General features: G+C 34.2%; 1 pseudogene; it reads right to left on the reverse strand.

Annotated features, from left to right (window-relative positions):
• Positions 1–2,952, reverse strand: LOC145128271 (pentatricopeptide repeat-containing protein At3g26782, mitochondrial pseudogene; annotated as a pseudogene).
• Between the last annotated feature and the right edge of the window lie 13,632 nt (positions 2,953–16,584).

Consider the following 16,584-nt stretch of genomic DNA (forward strand, 5'->3'; position numbering starts at 1 on the left):
AATAACCAAGCATCATGTTAGAATAAAATGATTCATCAACCACCTTGTATTATATTAAGTTGTGCATTCCATCGTTTGTGATTCCATTCTATTCGTTTGAGATTCTATTCCATCATACTAAACCTAGTTTCCATTTCACCAGTAATCCCGGCATGAGCAAAACCCATCCCGGAAATGATGAAACCGATTTGCATCTCGAATTACAAGTTCCCTTGAAGTAACAAGAGATACCAATTTCATCACCGAATGACAATCATCACATATACGAAGATTCTTCATTATATGAATAGGCATCCAAGCTGGCAAACTCATCAACCCAAAAGCCATCGCAAGCTTCTCACTATGATAAGCCTTCGCCTTATTACTAGAATACATTCCTACATCTTCAACCTTTTTAATAATCTCCTCCAATTTTTTATAAACATCATTAATTCTTGGATGATTTGTATCATCAACAGTAAAAACATGCACCCTATTATCAACTTCAATCCAACTACAACCCGGATTTTTCCTTATTCCTTTCTCCTTCATAACCCGTCTCACATCGGAAACGGAATCCAACTCCCCGGAATCGGAATAAAGATTCGCTAACAACACATAGCTTCCGGAATCTTCCGCGTCCAATACCACAAGATTCTTTAAAGCCGTTTCCGCCATTGTTGCATTCCCATGAATCCTACAACCACCGAGCAAAGCTCCCCATACCGCAGCATTTGGCTCAATTGGCATTTTGTCGATTAAATCTTTTGCTTTTTCAATAAATCCCGCACGACAAAGTAAATCCACCATACACGCGTAATGCTCGCAAGTTGGTGAAATTCTTTCATCTTTTAGCAACATATTGAAATAACGTTGTCCTTCGGGTTGCAGCCCTGAATGACTGCAACCCGATAGGACGGATACGTAACTAATATGGTCGGGCAGTATGCCCGACCATATCATTTTCTCAAACGTATCAATTACTAAATTTCCCTCGCCACTTTGCGCGTACCCATCCATCATCGCATTCCATGAAATCAAATTCTTTGACACTATCGAATCAAATGTTTTTTTTGCGTCTTGAATTTGCCCGCATTTTGAGTACATTGTAATTATACTATTTTTTACCGAAACGTCATTTCCAAACCCAAACTTTACACTTTGAGAGACTACTTGGTTCCCGAGTTTTAAAATGGCTGCATTAGCACACGCGCTTATTGAAGTTATAAAAGTAATACAATCCGGTTTAACTCCTTTTTGTCTCATTAAAACAAAAACCTTAAAACCCTCTTCCCAAATCCCATTTTGTACGTACCCCTTCAACATTGAATTCCAAGATACAAGATTCCGTTCCGGCATTTGATCGAAATATTCCCGAGCTTTTTCTATGTTCCCGATATTGTAAAATATCGTGATCATGGTTGTCCATGATATGATATCTTTGAATGTCATTAACTTAAATGCATGATTTGCATTACAAATGTCGCCACATTTCGCGTACATTGTAACAAGAGCATTTGCTACGGGAATTAGAGATTCCATTCCGATTCTGATTGAGTATCCATGGATTTGGGTTCCGAGGTGAATATCTTTTAAACCACAACAAGCTCCAAGAACAGTTGCTAGAGTGAATTGATCAGAGGTTATTGGAATTTCCTTCATTTGTTTGAACAATGAAATGGCTTCCACTTCATTGCCACTATGTATTGCTCCTCCTATCATTGATGTCCATGATACAATGTTGTGTTCTTTCAAATTGTTAAATATTTTGCGTGCTTTTTTGAAGTGTCCACATTTGGCATACATGTCTATTAGACCAGTGCCAATGTATGCATCGATATGTTGTTGCATTCGGACAATTCTCCCATGTAAGTGGATTCCCCATTTGAGTTCATGTGCGCTTGTACAAGCACTTAAGACACTTGCATATGTCTTGGAATTTGGTTTAAAGCCTTGGATACACATCTCAATGAACATACCAAGGGTCTTTGTGACATGGCCATGCTTAGACAATATTGAAATGATCATGTTCCAAGAAACGAGATCTCTTTTAGGCATTTGATCGAACAGTTCCAAGGCCCTTTGAGCATCATATAGTTGTGAGTAACCATAGATCATAGAATTCCAAGAAAATAAATTTGGGTTTGGCATCTTCAAGAAAACATGTTCAGCAATATCTGGAGCTCCACACTTGATGTGCATATCAACTATTGACGAATCAACAGAATCATCACCTAAAAACTTGAACTTTTCAGAAAAACTGTGTAGTTGGAAAGCCAAGTTGAGATTTTCGAGGCTAGCACAGGCTTTCATTACACAACTGAAAGAATATGCATCGGGAAGAGTGGTAGAACATCGGACCATTGAAATGAAACCATCGATAGTCTTCTCTGGAAACCCATTACGATAATAACCAGACATCATAGAGTTCCATGAAACAACGTCCCTTTGAGGCATTTCGTCAAACACCTTCTCTGCAGCTGTAACTCGTCCTGAATCTATCAATCCCTCAATCATCGTGTTCCAACTAAACACATTTTTTAATTCAATCTCATGAAATACTAAAGACGCGTCATCGATCAAACCACAACCGGCGTACAAGTTGATTAAATTGTTCTGGACAAAAGTTGAAATGTCTACCCCAGTTGTGATAAGCTGACAATGTAGTCCTCGAGCCAAGGGTTTCGACCGAATATTTACGCATGCTTTCATCGATTCGTAGAATTTCTGAGATAAATCCATATAAGATCGATCTGCGTTTTCGTATGGAGGTACTTTTCTTGAGTTGATTTTCTGTTGGGTTGACAAAAGGCGACGGATGATAAAGATCGAGAGAGGACGACATGAGCCTAAGAAGCTGGAGATCATGAGAGATAGTGCTGATGATTGAAGCTTTATGGGCATGGGGTCTCATTTGAGTGATTTCATCTACAAGTTTCTGCAACAGCAAGAATGGTGACGAAACTGAGCAGCTGAAACTTGAAAAATAGTAACGAGATAATAATCCCCCCAAATCCATTTTATAGTGGATTACATAAATTGCCCTTGACCTATTTAAAAATTGACAGTTATATCCAAATTCAAAAGAAACAAACTTTACATCCAATTTAAGGAAGGGTTATTTCCATAAAAGACCTTATATTTTGCTTTTTTTCTATTTAGACCTAAAACTTTTTTCTTTTCCGAAAAAGACCCAACTTTTACCTATTACTTGTTATTTTAGACCCTAGCAGGTTACCAAAAGGGAAATCAAGTATTTTCATTTCATAAAAAACCCTACGTTTTGTACTTTTTTCCAGTTTAGACCTAAAAAGTTTTTTTTTTTAATTTCCAAATAAACTCAACTTTAAAATTGGTTACAACCTTTAACACTAGTTGTATAAGGTACTTAACTACACCGATTTAATGAAGCTTAACTTCGTTCATGCGTAAAAACGTGATTATATCCTTTCAAATTAAAATGAAATCCTAAATTTTATTTTGGTAATTATTATGATCATCCTTAAGATTCAATAATAGTGATATACAAACACCATGTATACATAAGATAGATTAATAAAATGAGGTAGTAGGCCAACTATTCAATTTTCTTTTCTCTACAACAAAATTTCATAGTTTTATCAGTTTTGCTCATTCACCACATTCCAACCATTGTTAATAATGTCAACCATACTATTTTGATATTTAAGTGTGCGGTATCATTCTTGTTATTTGGATTTTCAACTTATGCTCAAACGCTTTCATTCCCAAAATATAGTTTTATGTATTCATATGTGATGTTAACATTTTTTAAGAAAGCCTTAAACTTGAATCTCATATATCTAAACAAAACTAATACAATGTTTAGGATTAATATTTTTATGTATTTATTTGATATAATTATAACATATTATTTAATAATGGGCTAATGCTACAAAATATTCTATGGCTTTAGTTTAGGAGTATGATAGTGAGTGCGTTTATTAACTGTTCTAAAAAAAATGATTAAAAAATTCAGCCAAAAAAATAATATAGAAAAGTGAGAGAGGGAAATATGTACAAACTCACAGTATAATAGACAAACTAAAAAAATTATTTTGTATACAGTTTGTTAAATTATATGGTATTTTTTTCTACAAATAAAAAAAATTGTTATTATGCTAAAAGATTCTTCTTAGCTATGTATTATCCATGTCACCAAAAAATATCAAATTAACATTAAACTTTTTATCATCGGTAATAATAACATTTTCTATAAACAATATATCATGTTTAATGATATAATATTTATTCAAGATAAAGTTTAATCATATCTTTTAGATAATAATAAAATTTTGCAATTCTTTTAGGTTATTTCGCTCAAAGGATAATAAGTTAGATAACATTTTTTAGTGTATACATGTATACTTTCTTTTTCGGTGTAGTCAAAAAGTATTTTATATATTTGGTCTTGAAGATTATAACCAATTTTAAAGTTGAGTTTATTTTGAAAAAAAAAACATTTTAGGTCTAAAATGGAAACAACTACAAAATATAGGGTCTTTTATGAAACAAAAATATCTAACTTACCTATTAGTGACCTGCTAGGTTTGAAATAACAAGTAACACATAAAAGTTGGGTCTTTTTAGGAAAAGAAAAAAATATTAGGTTTAAAAAGAAAAAAAGTCAGAATATAGGGTCTTTTATGGAAATAACCATATTTATAATAGTAGTTACACTCCAAATATACAAAGATACTTCTTAGAGCATCTCTAATATTTAAGTTAACTATGACTTAAAACAAGTAACAAATCATTATTCTTTTAATTTTGAACTCTAAATAAATGAATGCTCCAATGGTTAAGCTTACTTACATAGTTTTTTTCATAAATTTAACTAATTTACCCTCATTTTTCTAAAATGTTTTATAAAACTTCATCATTTAATTAGTCTATTTTAAACACAAATAATATTTTAAAAACATTAAAAATAATATATTGTCCTCATATAAGTTATATTTATAAATAAGATGTTATTAAATAGTTAATAGAAATAATTAATTAGTAAAGAACTAAAAAATATTTAAAATTAAAGAGGTAAATTGAAATATGGTTAATGTATAAGGGGTAAAATGTATTAGTTGTGAAAGTAAATTGACCACTCAATATATATTGAGTGGTCAAAATAAAAAAGCAAAAAAGCTATATACTCCAATGCTAAAGAGTGGTCAAAGAAAAAAAAAATGTATAGTAATAAGCTATAAAAAAAGCTCTCGTTAGAGATGCTTTTACTTTTATTTAAGCTTAAGATCTCATTCATTACTCAAATAAATTTTTACTACTTAAAATCTATCCGATTAAAATCGTTCCGAGATATTTTAATATATATCGTAAAGATACATATAAGAAGCATTAATTATGAAAAATATTATTATAATTAAATATAAAATGAATTTTTTATGAAGATTATTAATGCATTTCATATTTATTTATGATAAACTTTATATTTAATTATAATAATATTTGTTATAATTATTGTTTTTTATATGTGTCAATGAAAATCCTAATCCTTAATTATATTAAAGTCATTACCATAATCTCACTTTCAAAGAGGATAATATCATCAGAAATATTTTAACATGGATAGTTCAAAAGAATTATGATAAATTCTTATAACCTAGTCAAGAACCAACTTTATATTTTAATTTAATGATATCATAATGACTCTTTGTATTTCTAAGTGCAGTGGAGTATCTCAAATAATTGGCATCATGTATAACTTTTACTTTCCTATAAAAAATATATTAATTTTTATCAAATAAAATATTATCAATTTAAATTATTTTCATTCATTGACTATTTTTATAAGTTGTTATGAAGTAAAATAATTTACCATCATCCTTGTAACATATTTTATAAAGTCTCACATTTAATTTGTTATTTCTAAGCATATATAATACTTATAAAATTAAAAGATATTTGACAATATAAAAGAGCTCGTGAGAGGTTTTCTTTGGTGCTAAGGTGAGCTGAAAAGAGGAAAAACCAAAGTCTCTTGGAAAGTTGTTTGTAACTTAAGGTGGCATTGGTATAAAGAGTATGTCCACTTGAAATATTGCTCTTATGACCTCTCACATCTGGAGGGTCCTTACCTGCAAGGACTCCCTCTAGGTGAAATGGATTCATTCGTAAAGACTCTCTGAGGCCAAAAATTTTGGGATGTCGCGACTAAAAACGACATCGGATCGGCTTGGCATAACCTCTTTGCTATGCGTGAAAAGATTAGAGACTTTATTATTTCTCAGATTGGAGATGGTAACACGGCTTTTGTGTGGTATGACAACTGGCATCCTATCGGTCCCCTCTCGCGATTCCTTACCACCTATGTTATTCACCGAGCGAGTTTCTCCCCTGATGCTACTTTAAAAAAAAACATTGTCTCTAGTGGTAATTAGGTTTGTCCTCATCGTTTGTGTATTGGTTCTCTTAGCAACCACCCCTGCCCTCTATTTCCCATTTTGCCCTGATAAACTCTTTTGGCGCAACAAAGTGGGTCTTCTTATTCCTTTTTCTATTCGTGAAGCTTGGCTTAGCCTTCGTGTAACGTCCCAAAATTTTCTAAGTAAAAATTTCATTTTTAAAACAACAGAAGCATCATTCATTTATTTCAAAAGCTCCTCAAAACATGATAATGTATAAATTAGTTATAAGAGTACAAATCAAGTCATAAAATGTGGAATATTGATGGATGCGGTGCGATCATGTCGGACCCTTCTCTTTCAAACTGGAAGTACCCGAAACCATAAACAAAAAACTGTAAGCAAAAAGCTTAGTGAGTTTCTCCAAAATACCACAACAGCCAGTGCAAACTCCGCTCAGAACCGGGTCACAAAATTCGACCAGGTCATGACCTCAATGGTTGGGGCTCCCAGAGCATAACCAACCTCCTCCCACCAATCATGGATTCGATCCTTCAGACAGCCTGTAACGAACCTCACCTTCGACCCCTCGGGGAAGAAGCTAGTCGATCATTTGAGCACATTACATGTTTTCTATCCATTGTCTGGCAGCAATGGACTCCTTCGCCCAAAATAACTCTGGCGCCTCAAATAACTCTGGCGCCTCAAATAACTCTGGCGCCTCACCTCCCCTGGAATCCTTGAAGGAGAAAGTGTGAGCTCCGTACTGACCAACAGCTAGATCGGTCCTAAAGATCCGGAGAGGATCCTCCATCAACTCGATATAAGTTGAGTTTAGGACACTTATAAAGGTCCATACATAGTGCCAAGGTAAATAATGGAAACTTGTGTGTTGGATCCTAGCTCAATAATTTCTCCTTCTTCCTTTAAAAGTTTCCAAGAGAACCAAAAAGAGCTTCAACAATGGAGGGAAGAGATTAGGGTTTCTTCAAGGCTTGAGGAGGCTAAGGATGAGCTAACCCTAGATTCCTCATTCTTTTAAATAGAGAGCAACCTGGAAAATTACGGTTTTTTCATCAAGCGGTTGCTACGCCATGGTGGCTAAATGAAATCTACATTTTAATCTTGACTTGCCACGTCGTGGTGGTCCTTCACCACGTCGTTGCAGCCCTCAATATAAAAGAACATAATTACAATGTACCTCAAAATTTGGATGTTACACTTCGGCATGAGGAGCTAGATGTTGAGTGTCACTATCTTATGTGCTATTCTCAAAAAATCCCCCATCATGCCTTCATCTTATGGGTTTCCCTTGAAGATTGTCTCAAAACTCATGATAGAATCTGCACCTGGGAGCCCAACCAAAACATGTCTTGCAGATTCTTTCATCTTTTCCTCGACTCTCTCAACCACCTATTCTCCGAGTGTTCATATCCATATCATATCAGGCATGTGATGATAACCTTGATAAATCTCAGTAATGTTCCTAACAAGTGGTTTGTCACAACTAGCATTTTAGCTAGGAAATTCTATTCCTGAGTAACCATTCAACTATTGTATAACATATACTCTAAGTAAATCTCACTCAATGCTCATTTAAATTCACCATTCATGTTCATCAAAGAGTCTGAAACCCTAAGAACCATGGTTTGAGTCCATATTGGACTAGGATTTCCTTATTGGGCCTAATGGACCAATAAGCATCCAATTCAACCATTTTAGGCTTGGAAACCCTATTTGGATTCTAAATGGGCCCAATTCACAAATCTATAACATTTTGGACCATTTGGGCCTAGAATGATTCATTCTAACCCTAATGGGCCTTATTGGGCCATAACAACTCCAATTAACCTTAATGGACCATAGAACCCATTCTTTTATACTTTTGGGTTGTAAACTACCCTAAAGGCCCAATGGGCCGAAAATTTTATGATTAGGCTCCAAAAATCCTAACTAAAGTTTAATGGGCTCAAACTATTCCATTCCTACCTTCTAAGCCTAAATTCTCGGCCCATGCTAAAAAGAAAAAAAAAAGGGGGGGGGAAGGATTAAGGAAGGAATTAGGAGGTGATGACAACTCATAATTGTCTAGCATACTTCTAGGTAATCACAAAACCCATGAAATCTTTACCCTCCATGCAAGGCCTTCTCTTCCTCCCCTATTTTTCCCTATTGGCCGTAAACAAGGAACATACACACAAACAATACCAAAACTCTCTCTAAATACACAATCAAGAATACCTCTCCTCTTTCATCATGAAGTTAGAGAATTAGAAGCATTCCAAGGAGGTTTTTCATTCAAAAATCACTCCAAGTTACATTCAAGTGGTAAGATCTCATAAATCTAAGTAACATATTTTCTTTCTGCATTCATTCACTCCTCTTACCACCTTAAATTCGTGATCATGCTCCCTAGAACTCATCAAAATTCGAAGATCCCTTTAAAGAGCTAACTAGAGCCAAAAACCACAACATCTCTTTCCCTTCTTCTTCAAAAACCGAAACATCAAGCAAAGGTGAGTTCACACCCCCTTTGTTTTTTGTTTTTACATAATTTTTGGGGGAGAATACAAGTAAAATGTGTATATCTATGTGTTATATGCATGTCTTGTGTGATTTCTTAGTTTATGTTGTAAAAATATGTTAGATCTTGGAAAATCACGACTTCTTAAGTAACATTAAGTTAAGATCCATGAACTAAGACATCTTATACATCAAACTATCAATTTAAAAGTGTTGTATGTTTAAGATACAAAAATGTAAGGCAAAAACTTTGTTAAGGGTTAAAATTTTCAAGAAAACAAAAGATAAGGGTAAAAAGCGAAATTTATGTTTTTATAGGTGCCAAACAGGTCCTACATGTATCAAAAGGGATTTTTATGTTAAACATACTTTAAAAGGGCCAAAAATGCAAATTTGAGCTTAATGGGCCAAACATTTGGGCCTTACGGTTTTGGGACCAAATTTGTGAAAAAAATGAAATTTTGGGTTTAAAAATGTTATTTGAGCAAAATTTTAGTCATAAGTGTAAATAAACCAAATTTAGGGGTGAAAAATAACATTTAGTTTCAAATTGGACCAAAAATGTAACTTTTATCAAAATTGGGCCGAAAGTGTAAATTTTTACAAACAAAGGGCTGAAAATGCACTTTTCTGCAAAACTAGGTCTTAAATGTCAAAATATATATTTTTGGACTAAAACCGTGAATTTCTAGACATTTGGGACAAAATTGCAAATTTTTACAAATTATGGACTAAAGTGTCATTTTTTATAAAACTTTTGGCCTTAATTGAAAATTTGAGGCTTTTGACCAAACATGTTGTCTTATGAAAAAGGTGACTTTTTATAATAAATTTGGTAGATCACGAGCTAAAATAAACAACGAAACAATACGAATGGACGGAATACATCGTTAATAATTTTATTGGACCTAATATTCATCTTACGTGGCCAATGGGCCTTAAGGGCTCATTCAAGTGTATATTGAGCCCAATATCTTCCATGACATGTTTATTGGGCCTTGCGACTCATTTACATGTTAATTTGGGCCTGAGTTATGGGTCACATGTTTTTTGGGCATTTGTGGTCAATTTACATGCATATTGGGCCCAAATTACCCACTTACATGTTTTTGGGCCTTTGTGACCCAATTACATGCTAATTGGGCTTGGACTGAAATTCACATGCTTTGTAGATCGTAACTATACATTCACATAACTATTGAACTTTGTATACTTATAAATGTACCTTTGGATGGATAACGCATAACATACACGTAAACATTAAACATAGTACGAAAGGTTGAGAATCTAGTGAGACGTGTCGGTTGGCACCTTGAGTGTACAGTCGTAGCTTGTAGTTATAATCAGAGTCTCCTGGAGGGAGAGCGAGAGTTTGTGTATAGATCTATACGGGGTGACCCCCCACACCTTAGTTGTTTGCTACAGCTAGACTAGGCCAGTCTAGGGCGACAAAACCTTGAGCAAATAGCGGCATTTAGAAAAATGTTAAGACAAGCAACCTAGTCATTATCATGTATGATTATAACGGCTCATATAGAGATTCAATACCAAATTTAACATTTCGGAGATTAACCCTTCGATTGTGTCAATACAAAATAACTTGTATAACGATACAAGAATTTCGACATTATTATACATCAGAAAATATCGGATTTTCTGGGGAAATATTCATTTACAATTATCACTTCCTTACAATACAAGAAATCTAAACTACATCCATATATATATATATATATATATATATATATATATATATATATATATATATATATATATATATATATATATATCACAACTATGAAATTCACACATGCATTTATACTTGATTTTCACATCATTTTCAGACATTTTACAGAAAATATCCGATTTTCTGGGTTTTTACGAAAGATACAAAGACTTTTACTCAAACTTACTTATGAACTCACCAACATTATATAGGTTGACCATTTTTAAAATAACTTGTATTCGCATGTAATCGTTAAGCTAGAAGATTTGCAAGTTGTATGGTTTTGTTTTATGTAACATCACTTATCGTACTTTTAATAATTTGAACTTATGTATTTATAACAATGTACTTGATGTGAACAGTGTTTGTTGTTATATGTAATGTTGGTGATGAATGTGTTATGTTTCATGTATATTCATTGTGATGATTATTTAATTGTTAGTCACACGAGCCCCCGGACGTTTCCGCCGTCTGGTTCGGGGGTGTGACAGGTTGATATCAGAGCAATGTTTATAGTGAACTAGCATATCTAACCATACATGATATGCAACTATAAACACAATGGGACTAAATAACTCTGAACAAAATAAAAATTTCACACTTATGTGCACATATTAGGATAATTGTTGGAATAGTGTCCAAGGTCATTAACTATTGGTAATATTTCTAATAATAGTAGGGTCCTTTTGGGTTGCCCTCAAGACCCAAATTGAGTAGAATAAATAAAGGAGAAATTAGTTTATTAATTACTATGGTTAATAATTAATTAGAAACTAAATGGAAATATATTTTGGAAATTAATTAACAGTTTAATTTGCACGTTTAGTCTCTAACTTATTTTTTTAACTCGGAAGGTACCTACTGTTTGTTTTTGTTACGCGTTTGGTCCCTACTGTTTGTTTTTGTTGCACGTTTGGTCCCTATCTTACCTAAAAAGACTATTATTTAAATAGGAAAAAATTGGGGGGTAGGTAAGGTAAGGTGAAAGAGATGGGATTGGGGGTGTGTTTATTTAAATAAATCAAAAAATCAAGGGCAAAATAGTATTTTTAGGTAAGCCAGGGACCAAGCGCGTAACAAAAACAAACAGTAGGGACCTTCCGAGTTAAAAAAATAAGTTAGGGACCAAACACGCAAATTACCCTAAAACACAGGGACTATTCGTGTAATTTACTCATTAATTAAAGGGTTGAATGTTCATTAATTGATAGTTGGTTAATCAGGAATGTTCCAGAACCTTATGGAATTAGGGTTGGATGAAAATCACTCCATCCCACATGGTAAAGGAGTGAAATTTCGTGGTAAGGCCTCCATCCCACATGGGAAGGAGTACTAAACCCTAGGAGGCATCCAAAGCTATAAATAGGGCCTTAGGGATTTCATTCTTCCTTGCACCTTGGCTTGAAGTATTCGCCAACCCTTCTTCCTCCCCCTTTTAGGGATGATTTCTAACCCATTTGGTACTGTGAAATTGACCCTTCTCCTAGTTATTTTTATTTCACTCTTTGGTGTCATTGGGTGTGATACCATTAGAGGGATTCTGGTTTGGATCCTTTCATCCAAGCAACTTAATGGAGGTTCAAGATCTCAAGCATGGAGATCAAGGGCTACATAAGAGGTATGTTTTCTTACTTATGTTTTAGTTTTCTAGGGTTGATGTAATTAGCATGAAGCCATAGATCCATAGGATGCATGTACACTTAGGTATATCGTTGTTTCGATTTTTCCGCTGCCTAGTTTTAGAGTGTATTTGATGCATAGAAAACCCAACAATGGTATCAGAGCCATTGGTCCATGGTTACTTTCACCCTAGATCTTTTTTTTCTGTAAAAACTTGTTTGAAATTGAATGGTAGAAGGATTATTGAAAAATTCGTAATTGATAATACCTTAGTCGCAGCTCACGACGTGAGAGCTAGGAGCTCACGACGTGAGCTCAGCAGAATTAGGGTTTCAGATTTTTTGCCATTTTTCGAATATGAAGCTTTATCAAACATGGATAAATACCTAATTTAAATTGTTTTTAAATCTGGAAAATTGATAAATATTATTTAAATGTGTTTATTTGAATTTGAATATTTATTTGATAATGGATAAATATTATTTAAATATGTTTATTTGAATTTGAATATTTATTTGATAATTGATAAATATTATTTAAATGTGTTTATTTGAAGTCGAATATTTATTTATGTATAAATAGTGAATTTAAATATTTTAATATTACTTGTAATAGGGATCTATAAATTTAAATATTACCTCTCATGATTTATTAATTGTTACATTGCGTCCTCGCAATTAATTAGAATTAATAATAGACAACTAAATTTAAAGAGTTTTAAATTTACCCATTGTATTTATATATATTAGAATTGTGTCTACTATATGTATAAGAAAGTTACAACATGCGCCCTCGCGTGTTTAAATATTGACATGGTCAGTCTTACCGTGACTAGGCTCACCCGTTCTAATGTAAGGGTTTAAGGAGGTCTCTTTGATTCCTAATGATGTCGGTTTTTAATATGCTTCGCGCTTACCACCCTCACCGCCCTATTGCATTTTGAGAATGGAGTTACCGAAAGGATTTGATAGTGATAATGGTCAATCTAAAAGTATTCTAAATACAAGTATAAAACAAAATCCCGTTTTATTAATAAAATGTGAGTTTATATTATCCATGAAAATTGCACATTCTCTTTATGTTCTGTTGGTGGAGCTCGTGTGGTTAACTGGCACATCAATCTAGAATATAGTTGAGAATGATATGGAACTCGCGAATCTCAACCGTAACTTGAACTGGGGACCATGCGATTTTGCAAGTTTAATTCTCAATATATTTAATGTAAATCTTATGTTATCCATAAAAGTTGCACATTATCTTTATAACTTGTTGATGGAGCTCGCGTGGTTAACCGGCACGTCAATTTGAGAGTATAGGTAGAGAATGATGTGGAACTCGCGAATCTCAAGCGTAACTTGAGCCGGGGACCACACGATTTTGTATGGTCGATTCACCATCTGTTCTATGTTCCGCGGCGACCCCGTTATTGAATTTGAGATGAACATAATCCGAGATTAACATGTCATTGATAGTCAATGAATCTCAAAGATCTAGGAATTTCATGGTGATCGAAATTGGCAAAGGGCTTTGCCTACCTAAATAACTTTATGGTGTGTTTACGGCATCCCTTTACATATCATGAAGCCAAATATGGATCCTAGCCTTCTAAAATAATTTTATTTAGGGTGATTATTTTCTAAGGATAAGTAAAACAAACTATAATGGAATTTTATTGAATGATGTCGAAAACCTTATCCACTCTACTGCTATAAAACCTTTGAAAGGATTAGCTTTGAGGATGATCAATCTTGTCAAATTTGTTGTTTGGGAATAGTTCTCATAAACGAAAGGAAGGATCACGCCTTTGCTCTTCCTAGGTTACTTCAAAAATTGCATTCTAAATTGTTAGAAAGGGCAATTATCAAATGTACGTTGTAAATTGACATATTGAAGTAAAATGGAATTTCCTTGAGTTAGGAGTTGACTATGGTTAGTTGACTAGCTAATGTAACGCCCGTAGATCCGGGCTAGTCAATTTAGAGATAATAGAGGTCGAAAACGACTTTTCGACAAAAGATTATTTAACCAAGTTTTAGAATATGTCTCAAGGATTCCGTACATATAAAGAACGCCGAAATCCGAGTTATAACAAAGAAGTTATGACCCGTCGAAGTTTCGCGACAGAACCGGCACGATACCGGGAAGCATAAATAGTGAATTTACGGTAGAGAAACTTTTAGCCTTAGCAATCTAAACAAATATCATAGAATACGTTAAACCGAGAACATACAAAAAAAGAACGCCCAAATCTGACTTTGTATGAGGAAGTTATGAATTTTCTAAGATTTGGCTTAGTAGTGCACAGACCGAAACTCGAATTTTAGATCGAGCGGTTTTTGGCCTACGCGACCTAAATGAGAATTGAAGATCTAATTAATAGGAACTCAACAGTAAAAAGACAGACGAAAACAGAGTCTGTTGTAGAAGTTATGAATTTTACGCAGACATTTAACAGTATAATCTCCTCGTACTGTTAAATTTAAGATCGGTCGAGAATTAGCCCACGGAGTCAAAATGAAAGTTGTAGATCTTATTTTTACCTACGCGTGGATATAAAGAACGTTAAAAATGGAGCTCGTATGTGAAAGTTACGGATTTTAGAAGTCAGAAGTGTGTTGTGCGAAAATGGGTGATGTGGCACAATCTTGGCCATTGCTTTCTCCCCAAGTCTTGCCACTAGATGGTGACATGTGGCACCAAGTTCATCCATTTTGCACCCTATAAATAGAACCTCTCCCACCCTCATTTTTTTCACACCTTTCCCATTCTTTTTTCTCTTTACTCTCTCTCTCTAGAACCTCTCTCTAGCCCCGAAACCCCCCGAAAAGCCTAGGGAACCTCCCTAGCACTAGACGGAAGCCCCGGAGTACTCGACGGCTCCGAGAAGAAGAACTTTTCGGCTCGGGAACGCTGCTCCAAGCAAAGCCCGGTTTTCTATAATACCCGCTGTAAGTGAGCTACGTCTACGCTATTTTTAATATAGCTTTTATTTAATTATATTAACGTCATTAGGAACTTATAATAAATACTTGGGCTATTATTATGGGTTATATAAGTATTGTTTAACGCTTATATAATAATAATAATAGCTAGACTATTAATTAGTCTCGGTGAAAAATAGACTAAACTCTAGAGGTAATAATACTAGGTTTCGTCGAAGGAAATTATTTTTTTAAGAAGCGAAGCGCTATCTGAGTTCTGAATCACCACCTTTTCAAGTGAGTGCATAGTTACTTTCATCTTACACATAGATATGAAGTATTTAATATAAATTACGTGCTATGTGTGCATATTATTTGAATACTTGCTGTCTATGTTGGATGAACGATTTTATACACGTTTTAAATGATTTAAACTGTATACGTATTTTATATCTACGAAGGTGTTGGGGTAAAACATGGGTAGATGTGGTAGATGAAATATGATTTGGATGATGAGTTGAGAGGTGATATAGACCACGAGGTAAGGGTGAGAGGTGGACGATGTGAGAAGCCTTTCCTAAATGATGGCCCCATCATTCAGCAGAGTATGGATGACAACCACTGACTATTCTAGACAGTCCAGTGGAACACTAGCAGGCTCGCAACCTGTTGGTGTTGTGAACGATGTGTTCACCGGTGTACTCTAAAAACCCATTGACATGTATTACGAGTGGATTCTCGGAAACGATATTATCGATAAACGAGATAACCCTGGCAGATGCGCCTAATAGAGAACCTCATAACCCCGATAGATGCGCCAAAAGGACAATACCGACAGATGCTCCTCGTAGAGAATGTCACAATTTTGGCAGTTGCGCCTAAGTGACAGAACTAGCAGCTGTGCTTGACAGATGTGTCATTGACAACGATGGAATTTGTACCTATTCCTTAGGATAATCGCTAGGAATGAATGAACGAGAACTAACTGATTCTTAGGGTAGATCCTTAAGAATAAAGAAGATAATGGAGATGGGTAATTGGGTTAACTGTTTGATGATTAAACATAATAATATTATTGTGGGTTGAAAACCCTATGTACTCACCAGGTTTACCAACCTAACCTACTCAGTTTATTTGTATAACAGGTGTCGATATGAAGTTACATTACACTGAGACATTAAGGAGATATAGATCACTAATGTAAATGAATGTAAGTTCTGTTTATGCTTATGTTTCTGTATTAACGATGACATCTCAAATGTTTTAAAATGAATAAAATATGTTTATTCGGAAATGCTTTAATAAAGTATTTATCGTGTTTTTCTGGGAACAAATTCCGCAACATTTTTATTAAAAGAGGTACTCTGATTTTTATAAAGCATAAACAAAATCAGTCTTTTCTGGCCGTGAAAATGGGGATGTCACAGTTGGTATCAGA

This window comes from Lactuca virosa, chromosome 8 (assembly GCF_052849685.1).
Source record: "Lactuca virosa cultivar CGN04683 chromosome 8, Lactuca_virosa_CGN04683_v6, whole genome shotgun sequence".
Classification (NCBI taxonomy): Eukaryota; Viridiplantae; Streptophyta; class Magnoliopsida; order Asterales; family Asteraceae; genus Lactuca; species Lactuca virosa.